General features: G+C 41.8%; 1 pseudogene; it reads right to left on the reverse strand.

Annotated features, from left to right (window-relative positions):
* Positions 1-2,372: 2,372 nt before the first annotated feature.
* LOC101990493 lies at positions 2,373-2,808 on the reverse strand (annotated as a pseudogene).
* Between the last annotated feature and the right edge of the window lie 6,727 nt (positions 2,809-9,535).

The following is a 9,535-nucleotide window of genomic DNA, read 5'->3' on the forward strand; positions in this document are numbered from 1 at the left end:
ATTATGAACATTTATGAAATTTGGTAATTGCATGCAGACTAAGCAAACCATATCCCTGATTCAGTATTGTTGCTGGTATTGTTTCTAAAATGTTATATCAATTTTATCTCAATAATTCCTGTGTCCCACACCTCCAGTACCTTCCAGCTAACCCTTATTATCATTAAGTAGCAATGAGAGAAAAATTCAATAAAAAAAAGAAAAAAAAAGAAAAACAAGCAGCAAGTAGGTGACCATGGCATCTACAAATTAGCAAACAGGTTTCAGTTTAACTGACAATACTTATAATGACGTTATTTTTGAAAGGCATTGGCTAAATTCTGTGAGACAGATGGAACTCTTGAGAAAATTGTGGACTTCAGATTGTGCTATGACATGCTTGTGGACATCTGCAGGGCACAGAATAAAGTGTTTCTGACGTGTGGGAAGCATGCATAAGAACTGTGGAGCCAGGAAGAGCAGGGCTTGGTGGCAATTAGGTCATTCATTCTGGACCCCAGAGAAAGGTTTGCAAAAGGAAACAGCACGTAATAAACTAGGGAATGGGAGTCTAGAATATCTATTTTTTCTATAAAAAATTTTGTCAATTTGGTACAATAAACATTTATTAAGTGATTTGCCTGTACCTGATACCATGTCAGAGAATGGGGTACATGGCAATGATGGTAGATAGGGTGGTGCATGAGGGCTGAAGCAGAGCAGAATAATCCAGTGGTTAAAGGAGTTACTGCAATCACAAAGGATGAAATCTTGTTTTGATGTCCTCTGCTTTGTTCTTTGGATCCACATGTTGCCAGCTCCTCCTTGTCCTCTGCTGTATCTTTTGAGAAATTTATGAAGAGTTTCTTTTGCCTGGGAGGAGAAAGGGCAAGAATGAGATACTTCTTACACTGTCCTTCTTCCCACAGGCTCCCTTTACTAAAGTTCTTGTTGGGGAGCCTCTTTAAATTAAAGGGGCTAGCTGCTCCTTTCTCTTGCCTTCTCAAAGTGGGAGTAGAAATATATTACCACAAACTCCACATTCCGACAGTTCAATTACTTCACTCCTTGTCTTGTCTGTTGCTGGATGGGTCCCTGATTGGTACAGCTTTGATGCCATATTTGTTTTCTGTGACTGTGTCTTAGCTTTGTTCAACTTGACATAGCCCAGAATTACCTGAGGAGGGAGGCTCAACTGAGGCATTGCCCAGTGGCCATCCCTGTGGGGAGACTGGCTTGAATACTGACTGATGTAGGAGGGCCTGGTCCACTGTGGGCAGCACCATTACCTATGGAGGTATGGTGTGGGAGGTCCTTCTGTCTATGTGTTGCATTTATCAGTTAATGAATAAAGGACGGCTTTGAGCCTATGGCGGGGAAGAACAGGACTAAAGAAGGGCAGAGTCAGAGAGAAGCCATGTAGCTCCACCTGAGACAGACACCGAAACTTTAGCTAGTACGCCACAGCCACGTGGCAATACACAGATTAATAGAAATAGGTTAAATTAACATGTAAGCGTTAGCCAATTAGAAGCCAGAGCTAATGGGCCAAGCAGTGATTTAATGAATACAGTTTCTGTGTGATCATTTTGGGGCTAAGCATTCAGGAGCCAACAAGCAGCTCTTTCCTCCTACATAAGTAGTCTTGGGCTATGTAAGAAAGCTAGATAAGTATGAGTCTATGAGCAGGACAACACTTGACATTCCTCCGTGGTTTCTTCCTGAGATTTTCCCCTGATTCCCCTTAATGATAGTCTGCGATTTGGAAGTGTAAGCTAAATAAGAGTGTTTTTTTTTTAAATCACAGCCATAGGAAGGATGTTACAAAACCAAAACAGGATGTTAGAAAAATTTGGTGTGAAATCGATGGCCGAAACCATGTATTTATTCTATTTCTGAATATAGTAAGTATGGCAGGAGCATGTGGGTGTAAGTGTGGGTGCCCCAGGAACTACATCCCTTTGGGGAATAGCAGGGGAGAATCTGTTTGCTGACTTTTCCAGTCTCTTGGTTGTTGCAGTCTTTGACTTGTTCCCAGATTCTTTCTTCACGGCAAACCATTTCTCTGTGAGTGTCATCCCTTCCTATTTTTATGTGACATAGTCTTATGCCTTTTTTACTGAGATATATGACTAAATATAAGGATCACGTCAGAATCCATAGTTATATATATGTCTACTCTTGCACTTTATACAGAGAAATTTATAGATTCTAAGACCAGGCCCCAGTATTTTTGAAATATATAACTTTTTATTAATTCTTAGAGAATTTCATGTAGGCCTACAATTCTGATCCCATTACCATCCACTCACCCAACTCCTCCCAGATCTACTTCATCCCCAAGATTAGATAATTGTAGTTACCCTCATCATGATTTAGCTAAACTTAATTTCTTTTTTTTTTTATTTAATAAAGTTTTATTTTTCCAAAAGTACAGCTGATTGAACCTGTTCATGCATCTTCACCAGCAGCTGGGGCATCTCCACCCTTTGTGTTTCTGGTGTAAATTACTTGGGCTCTGTGCTTTGAAACCAGCTTGATAAGCCGTTTACTAAGGAGCTCCTGAAGACCTACCCTGGCCAAGGAACCGCAAATCTTCAGTCTCTCAGAGACCACGGCTGGAGTAATAAGTTTATAGTTGGGAACTTCCTTACAGAGTTTGTCGTATGTAGCCTTGTCAAACAGGACTAGATTGTTGAGCTTGTCCTGAACTTTGCCTTTGGACCACTTCTTCTTTTTGGCCTTGCCACCGGACTTATTTACTGGGTCTTTGTCTTTTTTGGTCGACTTTCTGGCATCTTTCTTCTTCTTGTCATCCTTGGGCGGCATGATTAAGTTTGGAGAGTGGCCTAAACTTAATTTCAATACATTATTTAGTAAAACGTTTGCTATGTGTTTCTTGCTTAATATTGTTTATTGTTTGTAATTTTATATTTGGTATCTGTTCTTATTGTATATAGTTGTATTGGGTTTGGTTCAATCTTGTTTAGACAAAAGGGGGAGATGATGGGGAAGCTCAGCCAATCACATCTGGCTTGGGTGTAGCCACCTGGAGCCAAGTAGATAAATGGCGGTAGATAGGTGCCTGCGCTCTCTGCCTACGGAGCTTGCGTGAACCGTTTGGACTTCGGACCTTCTCCGGTAGCGTGAGTTTCCTGTTTTTTCAATTATTAAATTATATCTGTTGTTTTGAGCTGGTCTGGTTATTTTAGCGTACCGATCGAATACGCCTTCACTTACACCCACCCTCCTTGCAACTTCATACATTTCTTTTTATAACTCATAGAGTCCAATTTGTATTGTCCATATAATCATGGGTATGGACCATCCATGGGACCATCGTTGATCTACTGGGGACCACACCCTTACAGAAGTTTATTTCTTCCCTAGCATTCATAAGCTGTAACTGGCTCTTCAGCCAAGGATGAGACTTGTGACACACCTCTATTATACTGAAATGTTGACTGGTTTGATCTTGTACAGGTCTCATGTAGGCAATCACAAATGTTGTGAGTTTATCTATTCATGGGTCCCTTCATGTTTTCAAGACACTGTTTTGTCCTGGCTTCCCTTCAACCTTTGGCTCTTGTAATCTTTCTTCTCTTTCTTCTGTGATGGTCTCTAGCATTAGAGTGTGTGCTATATAGATGTCGTATTTGCGGCTGAGCACCCACTGACACCTATTCTCTGTGTTTGGTGAGCTGTGAGTTCCTGCATTGGCTTCCAGGGCTTCAAATAGATGAGTTCAATATGGAGACAGGCTACTTAGAGCATGGAAAGCCTGGAGGCTGGAAATCATTTCTTAATAAAATTCAAATTTTTCTAGAGCTGACCATTCAGTAGACATCTGAGCGTTCTGGACTCCTAGTAGGGTGTGTTTCATGTCATAAATCACCAATGAATCCAAGCTTGCAACATATATCATGTTGAGGTAATGCTTAGCTGAGGTAGAGGGAATACAAGCCTGTTAGATGGTCTAGCACAGATAGTATGCAGTTTAGTTGCTTTGACTTCTTTCCTGAAATGATTATTTCTTATTTACTATTTAGGAAATATGATATCTACTTCCTATCATAACCATCTTGTCAGACCCATTACTGATTCAAGAAAGAAATGTTAGCTGGGCGGTGGTGGCACACGCCTTTAATTGCAGCACTCGAGAGGCAGAGGCAGGCAGATCTCTGTGGGTTCGAGACCAGCCTGGTCTACAGGAGCTAGTTCCAGGACAGGCTCCAAAACCACAGAGAAACCCTGTCTCAAAAAACCAAAAAAAGAAAGAAATGTTACATCTGAAATTTAATCCTAGGGGTCAAAGGCAAGGAAGAAACCATCCTAGATCCAGGAAACTACTTACAATAAAATCTTAATGGCTTTCACTAGAAAAACACTGCCCAGAAGCCTGAGATTTTTGAGATGTGCCAAAAATAATGCAGAAAACAAATGCATCACAAGTATTTTCTGTAATTACGGAAATATGATTTCAGTGGCTGGCATTTCTTGTGTGCTGTGTTAATGGATAAATGCAAGAGAATCCCTGCTGTAGGCTGATTCGGTGAAATGTGAACAGGTCTCTTTCTCCTGTTACCTTTCCACTGTGAAAACATGCTCAGAAATAGAATACACAGATTAACAAAGTTTTGTTTAGTATGAAGAAAATTTAACTCTCAAGATGTCTCAATTCTCTTCCTACCCCAAACATATCATATTCTTGATGTTTATCTTCAGGGGGTTTCCCCATCCCAATATTCCATCACCTGTCGTTCATTTGGGAAATTTCTTGATTTGACAAGATGAGTGCCTATCAGACAGCAGCTAGCATTTAACTTCTGCCCTCTCATCAAAGAAATTGTCTGTGCATTTGCTCTATGTGTGTGATATGAAATTATATTTACTTTTTGCAATTAGAACTCTATGTTTCTTGTTCATGGAAAATGAGCAAGAAGAAAGCCCCCAAGTGTGCCTGTGGACAGAGTTCAGAAGCAGAATTGATCTGAGATATCACGCTTGTCACAGCATCAGAGAAGAGAAAGGTGCGAGCATTAGAGAAGGGTTAGAATTTTTTCTTAAATGTTTGATTTTCTACAGTTTCCTTAGGAAATACAATGTGCTGTGGTTCTATTTACCCACATCACTCTCTATTAATACCTTTCCTTTACCTCTGAACCCTTTTTCTTCCCAATGCCCCTGGCAGATTTACTATTAAAGGAAATGACACTCCCTCCTTCAGCAACTATTAGCAGCTAACACCTCGCTAGCAAGGGATGGAGCCTGTTGAGCTCCTTCTCCATTCATGGCAGAATGCTAAAGGGTCCAGTCTCGTGCTGGTATGTTCAGGTTGCAATGGCCAATGTTATATCTGATGAGACTAGATAGATTCAGGGTGGAGTGGCTGTAGACTACATTAGACCTGAATGGCAAAATTTTATGGTACTCTTCTCCATTGACTCTGTGACTGATAAATCCTTTTTATTCCCTGTTCTACAATGTTTCCCAGGCCTCGGATGGGTGGTGGTGGAGATGTAGATGTCTGGCATAGGACTCAATGCTCATTAGTCACTTATTCTCAGCCCTTTGACTAGACAGGAAACTCTGCATTCACTGTTGCCCTCTGACAAACAAAAGCCTGTCTGCCCAATGATGCCTATGGGCATAACAAAAATAGGAAGCTTTACAATATGCCCACATAGGGCAGGACACTGGCCATGATCCTACAACTTGACCCCAAAATAAAGCCATTGTATACTCATGGAAAGTGCTCATTTATATCAAAGAACTTTAAAAAGGAGAATCAGAATACATTCAATTCAAATAGAAAACAATTAACAAACAAAGTCAATTCATTCTGTGAACAGCTGTAGAGCGGGGCTGAAGGGATTGACCGTGGCTCATTTCTGGGAAACTGTGGTAGTTTATATCCATGGCAGGTAAATTAAGGTGAAACTCCATTTCTAGGCGAGGCTTCACCATCTCATCCAACGAGCACAACAAGGCTTATTTAAGAGGATTCTCAGTCTCTTCCCAGAGCTGCTTGGCCTAAGTGTGGGAAAAAGCTGTGGATTCTCCTCACCTGGGGAGTGGCACAGCAGCACCTACGCTTGATTTGGTTTCTTTTCCAAGTGCTGCCTCTGTCATTTTTGGTGTTTTCCGCTGTTCTCTCACCACCTCTGAGAAATCTTGAAGTCCTTCCTCCTTCTTTCAAATAGTCTGTTCTTTCTTATGCTGACTCTCCTTATCTGATCCACTGCACAGAAGCAACTTGCAACTGGTGTCTCCTGACATGAACCCTGGTCAGTTTTTATTTGGCTCAGTTTTTTTTACAGAAGTGGTGGGTGTTGGGCCAAAATGATCTCAGGGCTTTAACCTCGAGGCCTATAGGACAGAAAAAAAAAACCTGGCTCAAGCTCAGGGCCTATACTTCGAGGCCTGTAGGACAGAGAAAAGCTTGGCTTGAGTTTGAGTAAGGATAAGACAGCAAAAACTAGGTAGATGCCCCTGAAGCCAAGGGAGGGTTTGGCTGCCTCTCATTGGCTGGAGGTGCCCCCACATCACAGATGTCACATAACCTATATAAGCTGCCACTCCCAGAAATAAACCGAGTTCCTGCTTTGACTTGACTCCCTATTGTGTCTGGTTGTCCTGTATCATGGGGCTGTGGAAAGGATGGATAGCATACTCACTGTTCCCTGAGGAATAAGGAGGCTCAGGAAGCCTAGCAGTAGGCAGATGAGACTCTTCAATGAGTTCATTCTGGGACATCTGTTAGTCTATATTTTATTAGAATTTCCAAAGATTAAGTAAAAGTTTTACTGTCTTGTCCATTTAGACTTCTAAAAAGGCATGAATACACAAAAGTGTTGGGTCATGGGGCCTGATGGCATGGGCCTGTGGTCCCAGATACTCAGGGGCTGAGGCAGGAGATTCCATTGAACCCGAGAGTTGTATGCCTGCAAAATCATTCTCTCGTTGTGTGCACAACAGTTGTCAAGGGCCAACACATCCTCTTGGTTGGCTCGGAGAATGTTGGCTGCTGACTGCTATAGATGCTTCTTTCCTTCTGTAATCTCAATCTTACCTTGTTCGTGATTTTTCCAAGGAGACAGCTTCAGCTCCCACGAAAGCAGAAAAATCTCGTGTGAACTCCAGATAACAAATTTGTGGCCTTGAAATTCTTACAGTGCCAGTCATCTGACTATGGCTGAGAAATTGATTAAAGAGGAAAAGTGTTTCTATCCAACACAACCCCGGAGCCAGCAAAAGGTGCTGCTTTTCTCCCTCAGTATCTCGGCTGACCCCATTAGGGAGTCTGACGTCTCACAGGTGTTAATGATGAGCTATGGTGCCATTGAAACAGCCTCGTCTTGGAAATGAATGGATCACAAATGGCTTGAAAATGAATGCGCTATGATTAACTGAATTAGTGTCTCATATTTTAACCTTTCATCATTAACTTACCTCAGCTTGCCACATTATCTTGGATGTCAGCTGCAATAATCTGGGGAAGCAGACAGGATTTCTACCCACAAGCCTCAGTGCTCCTGCTTCTGAGCTGCCTGTCCTTGAGACTCCTACAGAGGAGTCTCAGGATGAAACACACATTATTTCTTGCTAAGATGGGTAATGTCTAACCTGACAAACTCTATTGGTCCCTTTGTCATCTTTGGCTTAAGGTACAACTCGATTGCATGCATTTCTCATAGGTTTTTATTAGCTGCTTAGCCTTTCGGGAGAGAGAAGGGGTGGCTTCTTTCCAATTATAAGAAAGGTCTACACCCAGACGACTTCCTTTTGAAGACAGATCTGTGTGATATTAGGAAGCAATGCCTTCTTTACCTATTGTAAGCTCTGTGTGGAAAACGGCTAAACCCGTCCCTTTACAAGCCGCAGCTTCCAAAAGTAGCACCGCAGCTTGACTAGTTTTTGTCTAATGTATTTCTTTAGTTCATTTATTCAACAGTTATCTATTGGCCATCCCCAGCATTTCAAGGCAGATGTCACACAAAGACAGAAGCAAGCGTGATTATCAATTGGGTTGTGTTTTTGAAAGAGAAGGAAAGCTTGTGACTTTGCGATTAGAAGTGGGGCAGGATTCAGGGAGGAGCAGATTCTGGCTTGGACATGAGGGATGAGCTTATGTTAGGTGGCCAAAGAGTAGCAAGGAGAGTAAGGTTGCCTTGTAAACAGGACGATGTTGACAAAGGATTTGGGACTAGACCCTCCTCAGAAAGGGCTGCAGCTTGAGAGATGCAGAGATTAAAGTAGATGGTTGTAAATGGATGTGGCATTTAGTTATGAAAATGGAGCCATCTGTAACTCATTTGGGCCCTGCCAACACACTGAAATATTTTGGGAAAACTGTACTACCTCAGGCCCCACTTTTGCGAGCCTACCTCAGGAGACCATGTCAGTGACTGTGTTCCACCACATCAATCCTCTCTGCCTCGTTGAGCATATGTGTCCTCTCATCTTCGGGACACTTTTATTGCTATCACCTTCATGGCAAATTCCTCTCTTCCGTCTTGGCTGTTGGAGACTCACTAGGAGGAAGGGCAGCCCAGGGCTTGCCATATTTGACCAGAAGCCACTAAATGTGTTTTGAATTTGTTTTGTTTTCATCATTCCCATCTCCACCACCACTGATGTAGGCAAAAGACATTTTTCACCGCTGAATTAATCTTCGTATACCGATTCCTTTCCTTTTCCATTCATTATCTTTTGGAAGATAAAGAAATTTATTTATTTTTTTATTTTTTATTTTTATTTTTTGTTGCCCAGCATGGTAAACACACCGTTAATCCTCAACACGCAGGAGATAGAAGCAGGTGGGTCTCTGTGAGTTCAAGATCAGCCTGGTCTACATAGTTAGTTCAAGGCCAACCAGGGCTACAAACTTTGAATAATAGCAACAATCAAAATAAATAAATAATAAAAACAACCTTTGTTACATTTATACATTCATTTTTAAACTTGTAATCAACACACAGTAAGGGTATATATTTACAGAATACAATTTACAGGGTAGATGTATACACTGTGGAATGGTCATAGAAGACTAATTCATACACTCACCGCCTCTCCCTGCCCTGACTGTGTTGACTCCAGGGATTCCTGTAGGACTGAAGTGAGATTGCACACGAGGAAGAGGCTGACACTATTAGTACAATCAGGGCATTGAGAAGGAAATGAAGATCTGAGGCTACAGTATTTACCAAAGATCCAAACCGCCTGGGCCAGGAGTCTCTGCTCCACAACCAAAGGGCTACACTATACTTCCAATCTTCCCTAAGGTCTTGGTAAGAGCCTCTACATCCCACAGCATCTCCTGGGAAGGGGGGGCTAGTCAGACATCTGGAATACCAGGATCCATAACCAGTTAAGTCATAATCCCCGTGCCTGAGTCTTTTACTTTGCTTTTTAACAAATACTCTTTTTTCCAGACTGTTGTGGAATAATCTTTTTGTACACTGTGAATATGTGTCACTTGAATTGGTTTAATAAAAAGCTGAGTGGCCAACAGCTAGGCAGGATTTGGGGTGCAGAGAGTGTCAAACCTCTCTGC

The sequence above is a fragment of the Microtus ochrogaster genome, chromosome 6, assembly GCF_000317375.1.
Source record: "Microtus ochrogaster isolate Prairie Vole_2 chromosome 6, MicOch1.0, whole genome shotgun sequence".
NCBI lineage: Eukaryota > Metazoa > Chordata > Mammalia > Rodentia > Cricetidae > Microtus > Microtus ochrogaster.